The sequence below is a fragment of the Grus americana genome, chromosome 1 (genome assembly GCF_028858705.1).
Source record: "Grus americana isolate bGruAme1 chromosome 1, bGruAme1.mat, whole genome shotgun sequence".
NCBI lineage: Eukaryota > Metazoa > Chordata > Aves > Gruiformes > Gruidae > Grus > Grus americana.
Genome location: NC_072852.1, coordinates 184,858,791 through 184,882,597, shown reverse-complemented (window position 1 = coordinate 184,882,597; position 23,807 = coordinate 184,858,791).

The window sequence follows — 23,807 nt, the reverse complement described above, 5'->3', positions numbered from 1 at the left end:
CAGGCACCTGGCAGAAATAATGTGTGTGATGTGGGAAATAAACAGCAGCCCCTCAAATCATGTGCAGTAAAGGTGGCTGTGATCTCATCATTTGTTTTCATCTACAAAAGGACCAACACTTACATTTGAGCAGAGTAAAAGAAATTGGGATGAAAAGCTTGACATCTAGCCAGTCAAAAAAATCTGGTCTAACTCTTCAGGAAAGGATCCATCTCTGTAGCGTGCATGTACGCAGGCAAACACAGTGGTCCTCGTTCTGCAGTATGAACGTGGAAAGATCTCAGATGTTTACAGGGCTGTTTGTTTTGTACCAGTTTTTCCCAACCTAAATTACAATCTACCTTCTTTCCTTTTGGGCAGTTCAGTATCCTTAATTCCTTCACAGGCACTTCTAGTTCAAACAAAGATAGACAATAATGTTTTTGAGGTCATGAGCAGGGGCATATATCTGGGATGAGATTGCACCTTGTTGCTTCCCGGAGGGTCCAAGCAGCTGGTACCTTACAGGGCAGCCTGAGGAGGCTGCTCTGACTGAGGTAGGGTTCTCTGCATCATGCTGTGGGTCTCTTCGAGGAACAAGACCTTCAAAAAGCCACAAATACGGTTTGTAGCCCTATCGTGCTCCATGTTGTTTGCCTCATTTATCCAAGACACAGCACAAATCCTTATTTTTAGATATGTTAAAATGCTGCATTTAAAAAAAAAATATTTCATTTTATTTGATTTGTCATTTTAAAGATGAAACTGAGTTTTTCCAGTTCAGGAACATTTTGTTCTGTTTTTAAGATCAGTGTTTTATTAAAACTGTTTGAGAAGACACACCAAAGAGAGATATGCAGACCTTGAGAGGAGATTCTTTGTGTGAAAATATTGATTTTACCTGACATACCTGCAGTAAGTGAACAAAATTGTTCTGGTTGTATACAAGTAATCTCTATTGAAATCTGTCTTCTGGCCTGAACTTAACAATTACTCATCTAAAATGGAATAACTTCCAATTCTTTTGGTGTTTTTGCTGGTCAGCTGCATTACTTTATTTTGGTTTTTTGCAACTATGATGCTCCTATAGATAGAACCATGCTTCCCTCATTTGACATGGCATGAAGGGTGTTAAATATTTTCAGCTTAAAGACTGTCAGCATTAGGAAAGTTTGTGGTTAATATGAGTATTTATTGCCCTTCACTAAAGACATAGTGTAATAAAGAAACCTATTTTCTTCAGATACTAATTAGACAGGTACATAATTAAACATCTTAAATAATGAAATAGATGCTCTGCAAAAGGCTAAAAATATCTGGCCATAAATTAGTCATTCAGCCTATATTAATAAATAAATTCTGGATGTCAGCTCACAAAGATTTCCTTTCTGTAATTTGACCGCTGGTATGTACATTGCAAACAAATCAGACTCTCCATCTAGACACTGCTCAGTTGCATTTCTTTGTGCTCCTGGATCACTGCACCTTGCAGAGCTGGAGGGTTTTGTGCACGTATTGAGTCTGGTCTGATTCTCTTGTGGACATGTTGGCATGTGGACTTAAACAGAAACTGCAGACCACCATATATATAGTGGAGACAGGGAGTGAAATGGTACATAGTGAGACAGAGTATACTCTTTGGTAGGAAGGTTTGGGGAGAGGTAGGTTTGCGATATTGTCACGCACATCTGGGAATATATACGCAACATTTGTAAAATTTCATTTCAACCTACCTGAAAGAATGGCTGACAGGCTTCATGACAAGGGCTTTGTGCAGAGGGGTAGGGTGGCTGTGTCTGTAGAGGATGCGTATGGGGCTATGTGGCAAACCTTTCTGAATGCTGACATTTCTTGGTGTCAGCGGAGCCAGGATTTCATCCCCAAAGCCACCTGAGCAATCTCAGTGCTTGCCTGTCAGAGATGCATTGTGTTCTTGGGAAGCTAATCCCCTTCACCGCTTCCTTCACTTTTGCAGAGTGAAGACTATGTGTATGTAACCTACCCAAATGGACTGGTGTGAGGACTCACTGACTGATATTCACACAGGATCATACAGAGTTTATGCTCCAAAGGAGTCTTAGTGGTTATTCTTAGCCAGGTTTCCTAAGGAAATAAGACTCCTGTGATCTCACTGTCTGTGTTTGCTTTACTGTTGTACTCCCTTTCACAACTACTGATATGTCCATTTTAAGCAAATTTGACGCAGCAGTAGAGGCTCCAGGACATTGTGATCCTATAACTTCTGTGAAAACAGGCAGGTAAGTAAAGACAAGCTGCCACCAAAGGAAAACCTGCAATCAGAGCACAACCAAGTAACAGACACTAGAGAATCCACTTAGGAAACAGACCACGGCCACTGGAAAAGTTGTGAACAAAGCTTACAGTTTATAAAACAAAGAGGTCACACAAACTGTGTCAGCACCCTTGCACAAGAAGGTACTTGTTTAATTTGGTTAACTTAAATGATAGGGAAAGGGCAAATTGTTTTTGGAAGAAACACACCACCACACTTCTCCACTGGCCTTTTGCCCTTTTCTAAAGCCTTGCTCAAACTAAATCTTTGTGAAGGTTCTGAAATATTTAGTTACTGCCTTTCCTTTTCTTCACATTTTTTTCTTGTGTATTTCTGGACTGTGGCCAGAATGGGAAACAGATTGCTGAATACAGCAAAAAAAGCTGTTCTCAAGGTACCTCCATGCCATCTGAAAGCTAGAAATGCTGTAAATCTTGAGCTAACCTACTCTTGAAACCTTGAAACTTGCTGACGATGCACTTCTCTAGGTTGTGCTACCAGATATAACCGCTGACTCTTCTTGTATTAGCAGGTCTCACCTTACCAAGGCTGGCCTGCAGGTACCAAGGTAATACTGCTGTTCTGTGTGGCACCACACAACTGGGAGAGCATTCAGTGCCGCTACTTTGCAATGCACAGTCCTAACATCAGCCAGGCTTTCTGCTATGTGGTCTGTGCTCTGCTGTTGCCTCCATCCATTTTATGCCCTGGTGTCTTTCTTAGAGCTGAAGTGGCACTTGCCTGCCCGCTCTCACAAATTCAGCTTTGGGGACAGGAGATGGACTTTTCCTCCTACTTCTCTGCATTCCAACTCAGAGCAAAGAGGTGCAGCAGAACAAAGCTGCTGCATATGTGAAACCAGTGCAGGACTATGGCTGTGTTAGGAGCATGCTTGGAAGAGGATTTTATAATCCCACAGAGACGCACGGAAGCTCCTGTGATGCTACTTTGTGTTGCAAACTCTATCACCATGTCCTAGAGACAGGTTTTTCCTTCCGTCAGACAGTAGGATCAGTTAGCTGAGGTAGAAAGAATTGTTCAGCTTGTAGTGCTTGTCCCCTCAAACTGACCTAATCTTGCCAATTCTAGCAATGTGTCATGGTTTTATTATATTACAGTACTTGGTGATATTGTATTACTTTTTTATCAGTGTTATTAAACGTCTAAATAGTACTGCCTAAAGACTCCCGTTCACTTATTCCCTCTGGTTGTTTGGTACATCTTTGTCTTACTTTGATTTAAATGTTCAAGATACAGGCCGTGCATTTGCTATGTTATTGCGATCCTCGGAATAACATATCCCTGATGACTGGCAGGATCTCAAGGAACTGCTGTAGTACAGATAATGAACAATGTTTTTGTTAAAACTCCTGCAGAATTTCTAGCCCACTTGCAAGATCATGTCAATAGAGGTAGTTTAGATAAGTCTCAGAAAGTCACAGTTTCCTCATACTCCAAATGGACATATTTTCCATGATTAACATAAATTGGATTATTGATTTCTGTTTTTCAGAGAGTGCAACCAAACTTAACAAAGGGAAAGGATGAATGTTTTTGCATCTATTTAATGACAAATAATGAATTGTTACAGAGTGCAAATTAATTCCAACCATGTTTGCTAGGAAAATGTCTAGTTCTTTTATTCTGGGTTTTATTCTGCTGGACAGTCAGCGTCATAAGAGACAGGCTGTATAGTCTTTACTTGCACGGATAAGCTTGTATTCACACGAGAGCTCCCTTGATTTCCTGGACAACAGCCTAGGGAAGTAAGTCCTGCCACTTCTGCTGAGCACTTAGCAGATGTGTAAATGACAATAAACATAAATAAGGTATGTATCACTCAGGTCCATTACGTGTATTCATTTGGAGTGCCACTTGTGGCCGTGAGTGTGTCAGCTGATCTCAGAGCAGCATGTGCACAAGAACAACTGCTCAGCAACAGGAGAACGGCTCTGGAAGGAAAGGTAGAAAATGCCACAGAAAACTATAAAGAGACATTTCCCCTCTTTGATTGTGGAGGAGGCAGAAACCATTTATTACATGTGCTGGTTGGCAGAGAGAGAGAGAGAAGAAAGGGCTGTTCAGACACCTTGAGAAAGCCACTCATGAAAAGCTGGGGTTTAGTTATTCCATCTCAGACTGATTGATACGTGTACCTTCACTGAGCCCAGTGTACCTTCTTTACGCCCACAGCCCCTTCATAGGCTGACTAAACATTTGATATTCTAGTGTTTGGTTAATTCTGCAACTACAATTCTAAAGATTGATGCCCTGCTGATGAGGCAGCCTGCACATGGACACTTCCTGCCCCAAGTAACTATCTTTCTAGAGAAGCAGACAAAGGACAGGATGGGGCCACTTTATTTTCCCCACTTGAGAGATGAGGAATTGGACATAAGAGAGATTAATTTCCAAAGGTTACCAAGGAAGCCTGTGTCAGAGCCAGGAACTGGTTTCGTGATTCCTGGTTCCCACACTACAGCTTTAACTATCCCTTCCGCTCAAGTAAATGGAAACATTTATGAATTAGTGACGCCAGTGAGGTCATACAGTGATGGGAGATAGGGCAATGAGTGAATGGGGATTTGTAGGTGGGGCATAAACTTATGCTATACATCTAACTGTATAATCTCTTACCATAAATCAAAATTGCTTTCTTTCTGCCAAGGAAAGATGTATGCTTGCTTTTTTCTTTACAGTATTTTAGTAAATTTGGCTTGAAAGGTTGCTTCTCACCTCTAAAGGATACATGTTAATATCTACAACCCAATCCTATATCCCTTTGGGTTGAAATAATGCTGGGTGAATTACATGAATTCAGATGAATGCTCAAGCACATGACAGTAAAATTTGCTACTCACGGTTGCCTGTCCCTGAACTTTCAGAGGAGAAACGTTACAGGGGAGGGAGAAGACAATGGAGATTTCTCATCACATAATTTTCAGAGGCTGGATAAAAAAAAAAAAAAGAAAAAGAGAGCAGTCATGCCAAATGTACTGCAATTTTTCACATAATTTCTGTAAATGAGTTGCATTAGAACACTCAACCGGTTAAGTTATGCAAAATCAATATGCTGTCATCCATGAATATAAGCGCGTCTCAAGGACAGTTTCATTTCCACAGAGGGAGGTGATGGTAGTTGGGAAATGCATGTTGAGGGTTGGAATTGACCCAGAAGAGCCTATTGTACATAGAAATAGAACAGAAGCCCAGCAGATTAATGATTTACATAGGGGTAATCAAATCTAGGAGAACTAAAGGTTTACTTTGATAGACATGAATCTTCATATAGCCTTTTTTTTTTTTTAAACAGAATAGCATCATACTAATCAGAGGGCCCTCACAAATAGAATTGCTTTTACCAAGGTTTGGTGAGAAACTTGGGGTTTTGGTCTATTTCTTCCTACAATCCCACTGCACTTGATTTCATTGTCAATATGTTTCATGGCAAATATGTAGCTTTCTGCATGCCATTGTTGCAGGTTGAAGTCACCTTCTTGCTGCCTTTCTCCTCCTTCAGATTGTAAAAGATTTCTACCCAAGGCAGTCATTCCACAGGTCCACGTGTGTGGTTCACAGAAGCGCCACACAATTTTTCCAAGATGAGCAGAATCTCAGGCCGACACTTCCAATCCAAGTCAGCAGTTCAGCTATACCCACACCCCTTTTTGGTCAGTGGCTAGTACCACCATCATTGGTGCTAGGTAGTGCTAGGGTGGTCTCCTATACAAACAAAACTTGCTCATAGGAGAAATTCCTTCCTATTTCTATTCCTATGAGTAAATTTCTAGCCTGTGTCCTCAGCCAAGAGTGATTTTCTCCCTCTTTCTTAATTCTACCTATTGTAATTGAAGAAGCTAGTACTATTCAGACAAGTCTTGGATCTTTTAAAAATTAGTAAATTACTGTCCTCTGAGATGTCTTTGACAGTTGACTTCTGATACGCAGTGCCTGTTTTTGTTATGGTGAAGGATTAATGCACAATTTATTTTTTCCTATATCCTTTGCTGTTGTATATTTTTATATGATGTCATTTCTTATTCATTTCCTCCCTGAATTAAACTTCCCTCATATTTTCTACTTGCTTTATACAACTTTTTCTCCATTTTAAACAGTCTTATACAGCAAAGCACTGACAACATTGTACAAGACTCCTGTGAGGCCTCATCTGGAGTACCTCATGTAACTTCTGGTTGGGAACTGACAGATTCTTGCGCAGGTGATCGGGGAAAGGGAAGATTATCATATGAGTGAAAAATAGAAGATCCCGGCTTGTTTAGCTCCACAAACTGGAGGCTGAGAGGGGATATAACTGCTCTCTGTACATCAGGAGGTTAAACACCAGCAAGGAAAAAAGAACTTTTTATGCAAAGGCTGATGTTGACATAAGAACCACACAGCTATAGGCTCGCTATGGATGTATTAGGCGTTGGAGTTACGAGAATGTCCCTAATGGTTACAGCAGTGAGGTTCTGCAACAGTCTTCCCATCAGAGTGGGGAAGGACTAACTGCTTCCAGGATGGAACTTGATGGTTTTATGGAGAAAGAAAGCATGATGTGGTGCCTGAGGTCATAAAGGACCAAAGTGAATGAATTCAGAGGTTAATTCCAGTTTCTCTATCTGGGGGTCCCAGGTCCACACTGTAAGCTTAGATTTCTAGAAGAGACTTAAGTGTTTTGTCTCCCACTATATCCCACAGAGAATGGAGAACAATCCAGCTCAGCCAAAAGTAGATACCAGCATTTTATCAGTCTCCACTAACTGTAATGAATAGACACCTGCTTTTAGACACCTCAGTTCAGGTGTTAGGACTGGAATCTCATTGTATTCTGAATTAATTAATTGCATAGGCTGCAGGGGCTTGACCCAGCTGGCTAAGGAAAAGCGTCTTGTCCCATCTGAGAGGCCAGTAAGAAATCTGCAGGGGCAGGCAGATATGGCATAGGACCTGCAGAAGACCTCCACTCTTCTGAAGGAGCAGCTGGGGGCTCAGCAGACATGAGGGCATCTTAGAAAGCACAAGGTGCCTATATTTAGGCAACTGAATTGGACCCCAGACAGCGGGGAGATAGGAATCGGTAGTCACAACCTTGACAGCATTCTCTCCTCTCCTTGCCTCCTCTCTTCTTTTTCTGATTTTCTGTTGTATTTGTCTTACTTGGCTATAGCAGTTACATACATCACAACAGATTAAAATCTTGAAAAGCAAACGGGATTATGCATATTTAAAGTAAAAAAAAATCAACTAAAAGCATAACTTTCCTTCCCAAGTTAAGGCTTCCATGTGCAATGGCCATGTGAATTCCCTCTGTACAGACCCAATCCTGCTGATTTTTCACTAATGTTTTCAGCACAGTAAACTGAGAATTTTAAGATTTACTACCAGGCTCCTCAATGACACCGGTTAGTTTCTTCTCAGCCATCAGAAGTCTCCATAATGTAGGGCAAGAAAGAACTTTAAGGAAGGGCAAACAGCACCAAAAGGTAAAGCGCTGGTTCGCCGCAGGATCTTGGTTGCCAACCATTATTAATATGCTCATTTCTGGATTTGTCTTTGGGGCTTTCCTTGCACAGTGACGTTAAAAGTCTTGGCAGATGTTAAATGCAAACACATTCTGCAGCGTTCGTCGCCTCTCTGTAGGGAACGAAGGTGTGACTGATCACCGCCTCGCAACCTCTTGATAAAAACAATCAGTGTTACCGTGGCACGTGGAAGGAAAGAAACCCAAGCCAGACTGCAGCGAGGGCTTCTTGAGGGAATAAGAAGGGAAGGAGAATAAGACAGAAGATTTAAGAAGAGACAAGAGATTATGCAAATATGAGCTGTGAATAAAGTCCTGGCAGTGCAACCCCTCCAGAGATAACTTGCAACCTGCATTTCTCTAACAGGCACCTCCAAGTCAGTGAGAAAAATGGAGCAGCCTTGGAACAAAAAGGGAAGGAGAAGAAAGAAAAATCAGACTAAGCGCTCTTTAATTCTAGCCACGTTAAACTCTAAATGCTGCCAAAAAGCTGGTAATAAAATTTAATTCTTTCTGAGGACACGACGATCAATCATCCAACCAAGAATCAAAATCTCCTGGGAGTGTTTCTTCCATCGTGGGGCTTCAGTAGACTTGACCCTCTCAGCATTTCATATTTCATAATTGAACTCAATGTCCCTCACACTTTTAACATCTTCCTAGATTAAAAAAGAGCATTAATCACTCTTGCCTCAGAGCAGCGCTGAAGAGGGAAGTAGGACACCAGGAGCAGTTTCAGAGAGGCCTGGGGGGGATTAAGGTGATCGGTGTCTCAGTGCACACATTAGTATGTGTTTGTGTCTGCGTCACAAACAAACAAAAAACTCCCCGCAGGCGCATTACAGACCCCAATATATTGCTCCAATATATATGATCTACCACCACCTTAATAGTTTCACTCCAGAGACGGTAGCGTACAATTGAGCACTGTGCTTCTGCAGCTTATCTCTGGAGAAGTAAAAAAAAAAAAAAAGCTCTTTTTAAATGGGTGCTTTGTTATGATTTATACATTTCTTTTTTGAATAGCTTGGGTTTATCTTCTTCAGCTGCAGGAACTTAGAGCAAATGATAAATGAAAACATCAACCCAGAGCCTGCACTAATGCCTGACACAAACATGTCACTCGATATTTAAGTATTTATTTATTCATTTATGTTTTTGTAGTCTCTTCTTAGGCGCAGAACCTTTGTATTTATTGTAATAATGGTGACAAAATGTGGGAACGGGGCGGGGTGGGGGGGGAAGAACGAACATAAATGCAAGCAAAAAAGCAGCAGTGACACCAGAGATGGAGGAACAGTCCTCGCAGAGGTGGGGAGGTCGCTCCTTCTCTTTGTTTTTGCTTTAACTGAGGAAAACTCAGTTGGGGAGAAGGCTGTCCCCTGGATCTGAAGCTAGCAAGGCCTACAGGGCATTTTGGGGCTGAGGAAGAGCAGGGCCTGAGGAGCCCTGTGGCAGCCAGAGTCCTCTCAGAGGAGCGAGGTTGTGCCCCGCAGACCCTGGTGAGGCCGAGGCCCAGGCGGGACCCGGCCGGCGGGGGGGTTGCCCCAGGCCTGGCGGCGGGGTGGTCCTGCCACCAGCACGGCTACAAATTGCTGTGGCTGCAGGCTGGTGGAGAGTGGGGAGATGTTGGGAGGGGGGTCCCCTTCCGCTTGGTTGATCCGCAGGGAGAGCGTGGGGCCGGGGGGAGCACTGGAGCGAGAAGGGGACAAAAGCGGTGGCTGGGGCTGGCTGCCGGAGAGGGGTGCCTGGCTGAAATCCTTCACAGCGCCAGGACACAAAACCTCCTAAATCTTCATCGGAAAGTCATTAGAAATCTGTCGGAGAGGCCGGGTGCAGATTGCCAGGGGAGGGGACTCAAAAGCCCCTCCGAGCTCCACAATACCTGAAATGAACTGGAAGGGATGGGGTGGGGCTGGGAAGCAGATTTCCTGCCATAGCTAAAGCCCCCTTTCAGCCTGCTTTGCAACAGTTTTACGATGTGTTAGAATTTACATTCACGTGTTGTTAACCATTCTTTGGCGCAATGAAACGTTTTATCTGTCTGACCTCAACCTTTGCCATATGCTGGTGCAAACTGTTCAACTTAAGCCCGGAGGAGTTTAAGAAAAGGAGGAAAAAAAAAAAAGGGGGGGAGAAAAAGGAGGGTCCGAAAAGCACATTGCTGGGTAGGCTCTGTTGTTGCTCTTGATAGCTGCCTTCCTCTCGGTTTTCCATGGAAACGTTTTGAAAGACAATTCCAAAAAAAGAAAAAAAAAAAAAGGAAAAAGATCCATGTGGATAAATGAATAGTGGCTCAGAACATGCCAGCTCTTCACTAATTGTCCACTTTACATATGCTCCTTCATGTCTGGCAATTCCTTTTATATTGTGGAGAGACAGCAATGAAACTTCATTATACTGTGTTAAGGAGAGGTGTATGGAATGCATTTGAAATTGATCGGAATGACTTGTATAAGGTTTTTATTTATTTTATCCTAATTTCCTGATTGCTTTCTCAGCCCAGTTCGTTTTAAAGAATAAGAGATGGAGATTATGGAAGGAGAGTGATAGTTTTGTGAGACAGCCTGGTAATTCATAATGAAAGACCTCATTCTGTGCTTTTGAAGATGTGCCTGGTTAACTTGAAAATTCCTCCCTATTTCTCTTAGGCACCTGCACTGTGGCATTGCCCAAGTCTTGCTATTCAATTCCTCAGAAACTATGGTTATGGACCTGTCTCTGCATTTTGCCTCCAGTGTCTAGATGTGGTTAGGTGTTTCTCACCTTGTGTTTTGGGTGGACTAAGCAATCCAGAGTGCACTTCCCGATATCTTGTGTGATGGATTTTCTTGGAATTGTGTGGTTATTTCTGTATTGAGAAACATCAGTTTTCCTTCATCCCACAGATGCCTCTGGAGTCTAGTAAGAATGGTGGCACCGAGGACACCTGGCTTCAACTCAGCCTCCTGAATGGTCTTGGACTAGTCCCTAAGGACGATGTCCACAAAGGTGCTGTAATATTGTCATGTTCAGCAGTAGGGAGGCTTTGGGATCAAAAAAGCTTGAGTAGCCCCCGTTCAGCTGTGAAACCCATGCCTGAAGAAGGTGCTTTAGCACGTGCATGGAGTTGTTTATGAGAAGGCTTTGAATGCTTAAGGATATTAGATTATTTAGGGATTAGGCAAGGTCTTGGTGAATCAACTGGTGGCACTTAGATTCCTGGAAGGCCCCCAACACCTTTTGTAAATCTCACCATTGCTTTGTGAGCCTCCCACAGTGGCCTTGGGGGGCATTCAGGTAAGAGAACATTTATGGCTGGATAAGGCTCATATACTCACTGTAATAATGAATCCCCAGATGAAGAACCTAATTACGTATGTTAGAGTTGTGAGCTGATACAGCCCAACAGTAATCCCTATGCTGGACCAAACATTGCTGCAGCCTTTTGCAGTATATATTGCTGCATTTCATGGTATGTGGCATGTCTCTCGGGGAAATAAAAATCATTTCTGCTTTCTGTGAAACCCTGCCAACCCATCTCACATTTTTATAAGTAATTTCCATTCTGCTATGGTCTATTACACATGATGTTTTTAAAGAGTGGGAAAGAGTTAAGCAAAATGAAGACCGTTATCAATATTTTATTTGTCACAGCTGAAAAGCTACGTTTATAGGTCAGTTCATTGCAATCCATTCATTGATTTCAGTACTCAAAGCCCTTCAGGGAGTGTCTAAAATCCACTGATGTTTCGGAGTGCTAGGTTTTGTGTTTGGATTTCTGATAAAATTGAAAGATGTGTCAAAACCATGTAACAGACTCTGGATCTGATTTACCACTGTATGCTTCCCATCTCTGCTGGTGTTAACTCCAGTGATTTCATCGGAGTGGAGCTGCACAGTATTGATTTAATTCTTATGTCGATGCGACCCTCCAGAGACATACCTCCCTGCTCTTATTCCCACTGTCTTCAGGTCAGGTACATAATAAGGATCATAATTAGGAATGATAACCTGATTCAGTCAGGCATAGAAATACAAGCCAGTCTTGAAGTTTCTCAGTAATGCTGCTGACTGTATTTGGGCTACTTTATTCCTTAAAGTCAAATATGTGCTTACATCCCTTGCAGATGGTAACCTATGTATTTAGGTTTACTCTTGAATTCTGTGAAAGTAGAAGTCTTTTGGCTGGCTATAACAAGCTTTGGATCCGGTTCAAAAATAGAAAAAACTTGGTAAGAGATTTAAGGAGGCTCAGGAGCTAAACTGTTATTGCTCCTCGATCCCTGTCTATGCAACTCCATTTACTTAAATTAACTTTTATGTTTGTAACTGGAATGAATGGAATTTGATCAAAGTCCCTTTCAAAGTACATTCATGGTCTTGTCTACAAACCTATTACTTTCAGAAAGCAAAGTAGGATAATGCACTTGTTCCTACAGATTGTGTTGTCTATCCTAGCTGCCATTTAAATATCTGGTGCCTCAAAAAGCATACCCAGCAGGGTTCAAATGGTTTTGTTTATGTGTATTTTTCAGGAAAGACCTTGCCAAACTCCAGTATTGGTTGCAGGCTTCTGGAGAGAGAACTTGGCTTGGAATTAAATACCCTGGAAATGATCCAAGAATGAGTAAAATCTGTAGCTGAGGTGCAAACACCTAATTATTAATCATTATCCAAAAATTTGATGTAAAAATAATAAGGGAAAAATTACTCATCACATTAAATGGTGAATTTTTCTAATGGCATTAAGAGATTTTAAAACAAGCCAAAATATCAGAACTTGAATAATCAAAGTATGCATGATCAATATTTATATTCAGGTCAAAGTGAAGAGAACCGAGACAATGAAATTTAGAAATGCACGTATTGTAATTTGATTTGAACAGTCAACATTGGTAAAAAGCCTAACTGTTTACTATAAGATTACTTTCTGATTCAGCATTACCACACAGAGCTACATCTGTTGCTCTTCATTTGAATACAAAAATTACCTCTAATCTAATTAAAAATAGAATAAAAGCAGGAGCTTGATGTCCTTTGGAAGTCCTCAAACTTGTTAAAGCTAAAAATAATTCAACAAATTTAAAGAATTCATTGAATTAATTAATCAGGGGCTAGATTCTGGCTAGTGAGCTCCAGCTGCAAAGGTAACCGTGAGGAATAAGAATTCTAATGCAATACCCACAGTGTGCTTATTGCTTGGTGGCATTTAATAAGTACCTGTGATATATCTAAGTTACCTTCAAAACAGCTAATTTGACCTACGTTGCTTTTGAAACAGCTAATTTGAGTTGGGCTCGCTGATAGCTGCAGCAGCACTGGGCTCAATGTGGGTTGACTCATCGTTCTTATACTGCAGGGGACACTAACTTCTGCAGTTAGACTGCTAGCACTTCAGACTAGCTTAGATCTACAGATACCCTCTCTAAGGAGTAAGGGGGTAGGTGACAGGAAGAGAATGCAGATTCAGGTAGGTTGATTTGTGTCTTGCTTCATCCTACCTTCTTTCCCTTGCAGACCTTGAAACTGTGACCTGGAAAAGGCTTGCATCAGAATTTCCCCACCAACACAGTAAAAGCATTATTTCTCTTAAGTACAGTAGATTGCCTCTCAAAAATGAACCCAGCATCCTAGCAATAACCTGTGGGGTTTTTTTTTTTGTTTGTTTGGTTTTTTTAGTGTAGTAATCCTTTGCTTGGAAAAGCTTCAACTCCTCAAAAGCAGTCCTGAAGTACTTTTGTTCCTGAAAGTCTATGGAAACAAACACAGGCATATGCCAGGGAACAGAGTGAGAATTTTTGAGTGTTACATCTTATGATAAGTGACTAACTAAAATAGGGTGAAAATTAGCAGTCTTAAGTATCTATGTATTTTATGTTCTTATTAAAGGTCTCCACTTTCTATAACTAAGAGAGGACATTGGTTTGTCTTTTTAATGCGGAGATGAGTGAACAGAGAATAATAAATATCATATTTGTTTCTGGTCTTGTAGTAAATCTTGCTGAATTACTTTGCAAATTTCAGGTGGGATTCAGCTCCCCTAGCTTTAGCTGTTCAACTCGCCCCCCCCCCCCCAAAAAAAAAAAAAAAAACCCCAACAACCCAAAAAAGCTGTTAGCATAAGGTATCTATCTAGGCTTCCCTTTCAGTCAATGAAGAACATTAGACTTCTCCAATTTGTGCTATATTCTGTCCTGATGGAGGTATATAAGAGAAATGGAGTCAGTAGCCTTTGATGAGCACCAACAAAAGTCTCTCTTCAGTTACCGTGGAGGGATGAAGCCCAGGGAGCAACTGGCTTACACCAGATGCCTCATTTTTGGCAGCTGAGGTGAAGCTCTCCCACTATGATGCTGTCGCATGTCTGTGAAAGGGAAAGGCACTCTGCTGGTTTTAGTAGATCAGACGTAGATGGTCAGATGTCGATTTGAATGCTGATTGCAATGTCTCGGGCATTCCTGAGGGAAGACCTTTATTTTTCACTGTCCTTGTAGGGAATGGTTGTGGTGCACTACAGCAATTTCTTGTTCAGCAGACGTATGTCATGTCTGGATGTCGTATCAGAAGTGCGGTCAGTGGGTGGTTGGCTGCTAAGCAGAGCTTTGAGCCTGTACGTACAGTCTTGGATGTGCTAAAAGCACCCTACTGTCACAAGCAAAGAAGTGTGGTATGTCATCCTGCTTGCTGATGGTAGATGCTTGCAGGATCTCTGAGAGAAGCCATTTGGGCAGGAGTGAGGTGGGACATACCATAGATATGGCTGCTCTGCAAGCCTCTTCCACTTCAAAAATGTTGAGCTCCTTGATCTAATTCCCCGGATAAATTATTCATCATTAATATTAGATTGTCCTTTTGGAAAGAGTTGAAGCAGACAGGTTTGATATTACAGGGGCAGCTTTCAAAGAATTCAGGTCCAATTGTTTAAATGTATTGCATAGGATTCATCTTACCTGCCTCTAGAAACCTGCGGTTTAAATGATGTCTATTTCTGAGCTAGTCACCTTTGGCTCCTGTTATAGTCAGCAGAAGGAAACGAGCACTGCCAAAGGGCATGTCTTAGACACCTGTTGTATGAGAGACGACTCACCCAATTGAAAGTGCTTAACTCTTTCCAGTGACTAGGCTAGCCTGGAGCAATAAGCTCAGACTAGACACCTCGATTTTAGACATTCAGCATTAAGTGGGATGAATCCTGTTCTTAGCATGTAGGTACTGCTATTTAAAAATTACAGATGCCATTAATGGAAAAGTTGCTGCTGATTTGCATGAGACGTGATCTTCCAACCTCATGGGACTACTCACATGAGTAAAAACCATGTGAATGTTTCACTGCTCACAGGATCTAAGCCACACTTACTGCTGTTTAATTAAAAATAAAAATGTTTATTGATTTTAACTGGTATCATGTTAGGATTCCACTATAGTTCCTTCTTCATATAATTCCTTGTCTACCAGGATGAGTTTTCTAGTGTGACTTTGTTACTTTCCATGTCAAAGCATGTACAGGAAGATCTGGAGCACCTCTCCTATGAGGACAGGCTGAAAGAGTTGGGGTTGTTCAGCCCGGAGAAGAGAAGGCTCCGGGGAGATCTAATTGCGGCCTTCCAGTACCTGAAGGGGCCTACAGGAAAGCTGGAGAGGGACTGTTTATGAGGGAGTGTAGTGATAGGACAAGGGGTAATGGCTTTAAACTAAAAGAGGGTAGATTTAGATTAGATATTAGAAAGAAAGTCTTTACTGTGAGGGTGGTGAGGCACTGGAACAGGTTGCCCAGAGAGGCTGTGGAGGCCCCATCCCTGGAAGTGTTCAAGGCCAGGTTGGATGGGGCTTTGGGCAACGTGGTCTAGTGGAGGGTGTTGGAACTAGATCTTTAAGATCCCTTCCAACCCAAACCATTCTATGATTCTATGATTTAGAACTCTGCATTACAGCCATGGAATGCAGCTTTAGACAGAAGGTAGCTTTACAGTAGCTGTATGGTGTACTGTGGCAGGTATTCCATGTGCAGCTGGGGACTACACTGCTATGGGCTTCTATGGCTGAAATGCGAGATCTGCTTCAGTCCACAAGATGTGGTTCTTCACCTGTGCTTCTCGCAGCGTACAGCTGCCACTGTCCTATTGCTGCCTACTCCTGCCTCCTCTCCAGCAGCCCGGCTGGCTCCTGCTGCTGTGCAGACAGCAGGCTGGGGTATCAGAGGTGGCTTCAGGTGCTGAGGGCTGTGATGTGTGTATGAAGAAGTGGTGAGAACTGTCTGTCTCAAACAGCCTCTCCCTTGTCCTTGACACTCCTCATTGGACTCCTGTTGCTTTTGCTGCTGCCTGAGGTTGAACTGCCACCAGTGGTTACTCTGAGTGGCCAGAGGAACATGCAAGGAGCTGGGGAGCAGAGAATACAGAAAGATGGCAGGAGCAGAAGACTAGAAGGCTTGTTACCCACCCACAGCATACCTCCCGCTCACACATCCAGTGTAAGTAGCTATCTCTCGCTGTCCTTGCTATGCCGCTGAGTGCAGAAGTGGGTTTGCACCAGTGGTCATCCTGTTCTCATCATCTTTTTCATGAGGAGTGGCAGAATACAATGCAGAAAAAAAATTGTTTTGCCATTTGGGGATTTCAGGGCATATGTCTCCCTTCTTTCACCTCCTGATGCCCTTCAGGGAGTGTAGGGAAATTAACCCTATTCGCAGTGTGACTGCTTGTAATTAGAATTCTCATTCACTCTTAATAGCCACTGGTATCCATCAAAGGCTTAATTTCCAGGTCTGTTTGGTAGTGCGGTGAAGAGGAAAAGATCTGAAGGTGCTAAGCATGTTGGCAGAAGGTAAGTGGAATGGGGGGGAGCTGCTGTGCTGACTCTGAGAGCAGGCTTGAGAAGTCCCAGCTATGCTTGTGTGGTGGGTTGACCCTGGCTGGAGGCCAGGTGCCCACCAGAGCCGCTCTCTCACTCCCCTTATTCACTAAACAGGGGAGAAAAGGCATAACGAAATGCTTGTAGGTCGAGATAAGGACAGGGAGAGATCACTCTCTAATTGTTGTCACGAGCAAAACAGACCAAACTTAGAGAGGGAATTCATCTAATTTATTACTAGGCAAAACAGAGTAGAGGAATGAGAAAATAAAATCAACTCTTAAAACACTTCCCCCCACCCCTCCCATCTTCCCGGGCTCAACTTCACTCCCGGCTTCAACCTTCCCCCCCTCAGCGGCACAGGGGGACAGGGAATGGGGGTTATGGTCAGTTCATCACATGTTGTTTCTGCCGCTTCTTCATCCTCAGGGGGAGGACTCCTCTCATCGTTCCCCTGCTCCAGCATGGAGTCCCTCTCACAGGGTGCAGACCTTCAGGAGCAAACTGCTCCAGCGTGGGTCCCCCACGGGGCCACAAGTCCTGCCAGCAAACCTGCCCTGGTGTGGGCTCCCCTCTTCACGGGTCCACCGGTCCGGCCAGGAACTTGCTCCAGCGTGGGCTTCCCACGGGCCACAGCCTCCTTCAGGTGCCTCCACCTGCTCCGGCGTGGGGTCCTCCACGGGCTGCAGGTGGAATCGCTACACCCCCTCATCCTTCCTCCATGGGCTGCAGGGGGACAGCCTGCTTCACCATGGTCTTCACCACGGGCTGCAGGGGGATCTCTGCTCCGGCGCCTGGAGCTCCTCCTCCCCCTCCATCTGCACTGACCTTGGTGTCTGCAGAGTTTCTTACATCTTCTCACTCCTCTCTCCGGCTGCAAAAGCTCTCTCTAAGTGTTTTTCTTCTTCTTAAATATGTTATCACAGAGGCGCTGATTGGCTTGGCCTTGGCCAGCGGCGGGCCCGTCTTAGAGCCGGCTGGCATTGGTTCTATCAGACACAGGGGGAGCTTCTAGCAGCTTCTCACAGAAGCCACCCCTGTAGCCCCCCCGCTACCAAAACCTTGCCATGCAAACCCAACACAGCTTGGCATGCTCCAGGGTGCTGTGTGGTCTTGAAAAGCTGGTCAGAGGAGTGAGAGTGGGCCTTTAAAGAGCATTTTATTGGGCACTAGGGGCAGACCAGAAATGGGTTTATAATCTGTTGTTACGGTTCAACTGACAGATGGCAACTGGTGAGCAGTGGTATCTTGAATGCTTCATGGGGTTGAGTCCTGTGCTAGCTACTATAACCTGAGGGTAAGCTGATGGAAGTGTCCCTGCACAGAGGAGCTGTGCTAGCTAAAGGCTGAATCAACCTGAAGATGAATTTTAATTATACTAGTGCAAATTTTGTGAGCAAGCACACAATCTCCTTGGCGGCAAGGAGAGAGATGTCATTAGTGGTGCGTAAGACTGTTCCATGCTCTCTAGACCAGCCTAGCACATACTGAAAAGAGTATGAGAGACAAGGTAATTGCCATAATATAAAGGTAAAAAGTGCCTTTGTATTATGATGGTACATGTTAATCTGCCCCTTGGTAACAGGATCTGACTGATGATCAAGCTGTAATTCAGACCTCAAAACTGGGAAAACCCCACACAATAGTGCTCTATAAGGTACAGGAACAGTGGATTAACAGGGTACAAGGAAGCCTGCCAGATTTGTGCGGTATCCTAAGCTCCACCATCCCGTTTGGCATCCTTCTCTTTACAGTGCAACAAGTGTCACTGTCACGAGCTGGCCGCACGCTGACACATTGAATCTGTGACCTCGCGTTTCAGCCCTGCGTTCGCATAGTTGCTGAGCTGACCCCTGCAGCCAGGGATCAGATGGAAAGCCATTAGGGGTGATTCCTCACCAGCACGATGTCCAGACTCATGTCACTGCTGCTTCGAGTCATCCTGGGAGCAATCATCCATGAATTGATTTTATGGCAGTGCTGACACTTGCCTTCATTCTTTCGGAGCCGGAGAGAATTGCTCTTAACCATGCCCCCTGCTGCCCTGGGATATAATCTCAGGAGCATAGTTTAGGGGCACAGCCAGCTTCAAGGCGCATTACTTTGCTTCAGTGCATTTTTATGTGTTTTCTTTTCCCTCCAGGCCTTTTTCTGCTAAGGGGGATATTTGGACCAGTGAATGCACTTTTCCTCCCCCCTTCTTCTTAGCAAAGCAACAGTCAAAAAGTCTATGTCTGTGTGCTGTTGTCAAACATACAAATATTTGCCCAGTTTGCTACTGGGTAGTGTCCTGGGCTTATGTCTTAGCTTCCAGCTTGGTGATAATATCCTCCCATAACAAAGGATTTTACAAACAAATGCAGATATCAAAATCAGTTCATCAATAGAACTGCAGTTTGAAGTCCACATTTGCCAAATCCACAATCCTGGGAATACCTTTTAAAGATAAAGCTTCAATGAGATTATTTATGCAAAGAAAAAGAGGGGTTTTTTTTTTAGCATCAGGAGCAAAATAAGATTTTTTCGTAGGTCAGAAATACTTTGAAGTTCTTTCATTTTTTTTTTCTGTATTTCTCATTAGCTTAATTAATTGTTGCTCTCTTTTGAAATTAAGGAGAACAAATTGTTCTCCTGGTACTGAAGGGCACAAGAAAATAATTGCAAACAGTCTGTTTGTACCTGAGTTTTTATTATATTTCTCTTGAATGGAATCTCAGGAAAAAGGGAGGCAAATTGTTCACAGAAAACCCCCCCCAAAACTCAGCCCAGTATATTAAAGCAAGAAATGTATTTGTGTGGTGATTTCTTCTGGATGCATATAGCATTGCAATGTTCTGATAATGGAAACAATTTGTTTTCGAAACAGCATAAAGATTGCTAATTTCCAAATAATGGGAAATGGTCTGCTTGATAGGTTTTTCTTTTTGGTATTTATACTGCATATACAGTAGCAAAATAGCAGGAGCAGAGGCAAAGCTGGGCAGGCAAGGCAGGCTCTCCTACAGCTGCAGCGGACCCCTGCTGTACTGCTGCCAAAGCCGGTGCAACAGCACAGCGACAAGGACGTGGGCTTTTGGGGGTCCCGTTACGTGACTAGCCCTCTCCCTTTGGGATGGAGAGGGAAGAGAAATTTTTTTTTTTTTTGGAGGAAAATGAAGGCAACACCTACATGTGCTGAAGTGGGTGCGTATTCCATATTTTTCTATTCCATGAACAAATACCTCTGAAGAACAAGCGCGATTTGGAAAGGTAACCTGGCTGAGGAGCTTGCAGAGCTACATTTCTGCCAGACTGTTTTTCATTTTCCTATTACATTTCATGCATCTGAAACATGAACAGGGAGCTTGTGCTTACTTTTTGCTGTTGTATAAGGCAAATGGGGTTGGAACTTTGTGGATTAATAGGATGGGAGGTGGCTTCCTGCCTTCTGTTGGTGGGAGATAAAGGTGCCTTCTCACCTCGCAGGTCTTTTTGAAACAGTCCATCAAGTTAGGTATTAGAAAAGAAGAGCTGGTGAAGTGGGTGGAGAGAAGAGAGTTTCTGGAGCAGAGTGCATACATTGTACTTACTGACTATTGATCTTATTGGGTCATATTGCTCTGGCAATATTTGGGATGAAGAGCAGCGATGGACTAGTTAGGCAGCTGGGGCTGAGTTTTGGGAAGAGCGGTTAGCCTGGATCCTATTTAGCTGAAGAATGACCTGGAATTGGGATGGGAAAGCATGAAGACAACCATCCACGTGTAGCCTCTTTTCAAGATACGAAGGTTGAAGAAAGGCTGTTATATCTGCTGCCTTTGCCAGCTCATTTCTTCCCCTGTCTACATGGGAAAGCAGTTAGGAGGCAAAGGAGGACTGTTTCCCCACTGACACATAGTAAGAATATGTGATGCTCCATACATAGTAAGAATATGTGATGGCAGTGTAAGTCACGGAAAAACTTCACAGATTTTAATAGAAGATGAGCCATCCTGTGATAGTCTGTAGAGATAAGGTCATGTTTTCAGTCCTTTGAGTTTTCTACTGAATTCCTTAGCAGTGACGTGTTTTTCTAAAAACTTTTAGAAAGGTTAGCACAGTCCCTTAAGAATCCTATACATTTCTAGACCAATAACAATACAAGACCTTCAAACCTACTGTCTTTTGGGATTTTGTATCCACTAAATCCTAGAAGGCTTCACCTGTGGCCAAAACTGCAAATATATAGAAAGTAAAGGGTGGGACTCGCAAGCCCAAAGAATGTAGATAGCAGGAACATGCAAAACTTCCCTCGGTGGGCTGGTTGAATACCATCTGCTCAAGGAAGGCCAGAAAGCTACATGGTCAAGGAAGGCTTAAAAGGATTGGAGAAAAAAAAAAAAGTTAAATGTCCACGAGAAAAGGAGGAGAACTGGGACTCCTATGAAGTGCTGCACAGCTTCCTTTCCCATTTGACTTCTGCATCATGTCACATGTAGGCTTTTAGGCTCTGCAGAGCAAGAGCCAGCCATCTTACATACTGTTCACAAGGAATGGTATACTGCCTTGTATGTGCAAATACACACAATGAATCTTATTATAATTCCTGATATGATTATTTTGATTATTCAGTGTGTCATGGATGAGAATGAGTAATTAAAATAATATTTAAATGTAGATTTTATTTGCACAGATACTGAAAAATATCTCTCTTTAGCAAAGCCTTTTGCTATTGCTCTTTACACCCTGGGGAGACTTCAGATGCCTGATCATTTCCCCTGGCCCCCCCAACTCTGGGGAAATCATGTCTTTTTGTTGGCTCCCTTGGCTTCCCAGGCAGTGCAAAGAGCTGGCTCAACGTGGGACCTAAATGACAACTCACTGCCAGGAGGGAAGTAATTTTCGGGCCTCCTCCCCTTCTTCTTGCCATGAATATAATAATACACTTTGGAAACATTACTGGGGTAATCTGAAAACAGCAACACTGTCAGAAATCAGATAATGCCTGATAGAACCAGTCATTCACATGGTTTAGCTATGATGTTTAGAATCACTGTACATCATATTTCACTCTTCACTGACATCCTGCTGGATTTTCCCCAGTGAGAAGTTGTCTTTGCACTAAACCACTGAAAGAGCACTGTAGGCTGGACATCGTTGTTATTTTTTTTCCTTCCTCCCTTCCCCCCCCCCCCCTTTTTTTTTTTTTCCTTTTCAGAAAGCTACTTCATGTTGCAAAGATCATCAGATGAAATGAATGCAGCCCAGCTGGGATTTGCTGGAAATGTGTTCAGCTTGGCAACACCTCTCACAGAGTAGCTTGGTCCCTAAAAGCTTTGTTTAAAACGATGAAATGAAAACAAAGGAGACATAATTAGCTGGTGTGTAATAATAGAAAAGGCTTGTATCCAGTTACTGTAAAAGTCATTTAATGAAGGGTAATCTGGACATAAGCCTGCACACTATAGCTGTAAAATATTTAAGCTTTTTAATGAGAGGGAAAATGGAGAGAAGGGTTTGCTAACGTGATTAGGAAAAATGCCTTTCATAACCATTTTTACAGGGGCTTGCAATTCCTAAACTGAGGTTTGTAGCTATCTTGAAGCCAAAGCAGCAATAAAACTTTTATACCGCACCAACACTTAAAAGCTACATACATCACATTGGTTTTATACGTCTGAGTGGGAACATCAGCGTACTGCTTTTTATGTCTGCAAAGGGCTACACTGGCTATTGAGTAGCATCTCCAGTTTTTTCCACTTACCTCAGATTGCAGAGTGCTTGTGAATGAGCAATCATTAATCTTAAGCTGCAGTAAAAGTTGCTTTCAGTGATGTTCTTTCTCATCTCTCCCTCCTTGTTGTGTTTTTCCTTTCTATGTTCCCTCTCCTCCCTTTCTTTCTCCTTCCCGGAAAACTCCCTTTTCTCATACTCCCTGTACCCACCACTATTGGAACCAAAACAGATGCTGCGTGGTCTGAGGTGGACCAGCTGCTCTGATGTGATGAATGCATACCATTATTTTTAGTCCATTCACAGGTTACTACCCAAAATGTAGTAATCAGCTGGGGATTTTCCATGATGAGACAATCATAAATGATGTAATAAAACATTATTGTACCCCTGTGAAATATTTAGAGGTGGGATCCAGTATGATTATAATATTTACCTAACCTGAGTGCAGATGTGTCGAAGTTTTTGTTACTTATGCCTGGGAGGGAGGGATAATCCTGTCCTCCTGCAGGGAACAGCTTCTCTCTAATCAATGGAGAAAGGTGGACACCTGAGAAAGGTGGACACCTCTGAAAACCTCCTGGCTTATAGGTGTTCCTCTATTCATTCAAGAAAATGAAAGGAGTCTCAGAGTAGTACACCAGATTTCCCATTTTTTTCTAAGATACAGGAATGTCTGAGAAGGGCCACATGGTGCTGAGACAGTGTATATGGTTACGCATGGCTGTCTGAGACCTAGCCGGGGGAATAACGGAGACAGACTGGTTTCCACCTTAAACCTTTCTGTGGAAAGTCCGATGCCCGAGGATAGCAGGATAGCCACTGGTAGAGCCTTCCCTGCAGTCGTCTGGGCCAGTGGCTGGGGGGAAGGAGGGCTTGGTGATGGGGAGGAGCTGCTGGGCAGCGGTTGGGAGTTTTGCCACTGAAAGTTTTCAGGGTAAAAGGAAGAAAGTCCTGGGAGTTCACGTGTTCCCATCGTGCCAAAACGTCGCCCAAGCAATGCTTGCCTGGCTGGCTCATGTGCGCTGCCATTGTTCAGCTGGCTTCAGCTGCGCTCTTCCCCTTGTTTCCTAGCTGCCTGTTTTCAAGGGCTCCGTGGATTGCACTCATTGTCAGTACAGCCAATTAGGGTAATTGTTGCCATTATTTCAGTGATATCTCACAGAAATAACATGCTTACAGACACAGCTTTCTCACTCCTTCAAAGTCATCACTGCGCCATCAGAATTTTAGCTCAAAGGTTTTGCTTAAGCATATAAATAATATTTGTAGGTCTGTCCCTCACATTCTTGCAAATTCTTCGTTTAAGCTTCCATGTAGGAATGGAGATAATAAATATTCATGCATTTCTTCCTACCTTGATATGCTAATTCTGGTGTGAATGGTAATCAAGAAGCAGCTGAAAAAGATGACTCGATTCGGGTATTATTTATGAATCCTGAACTGAAGTATTGGGCTGGAGGTATGTGACGACGCCAGTTAAGAGTG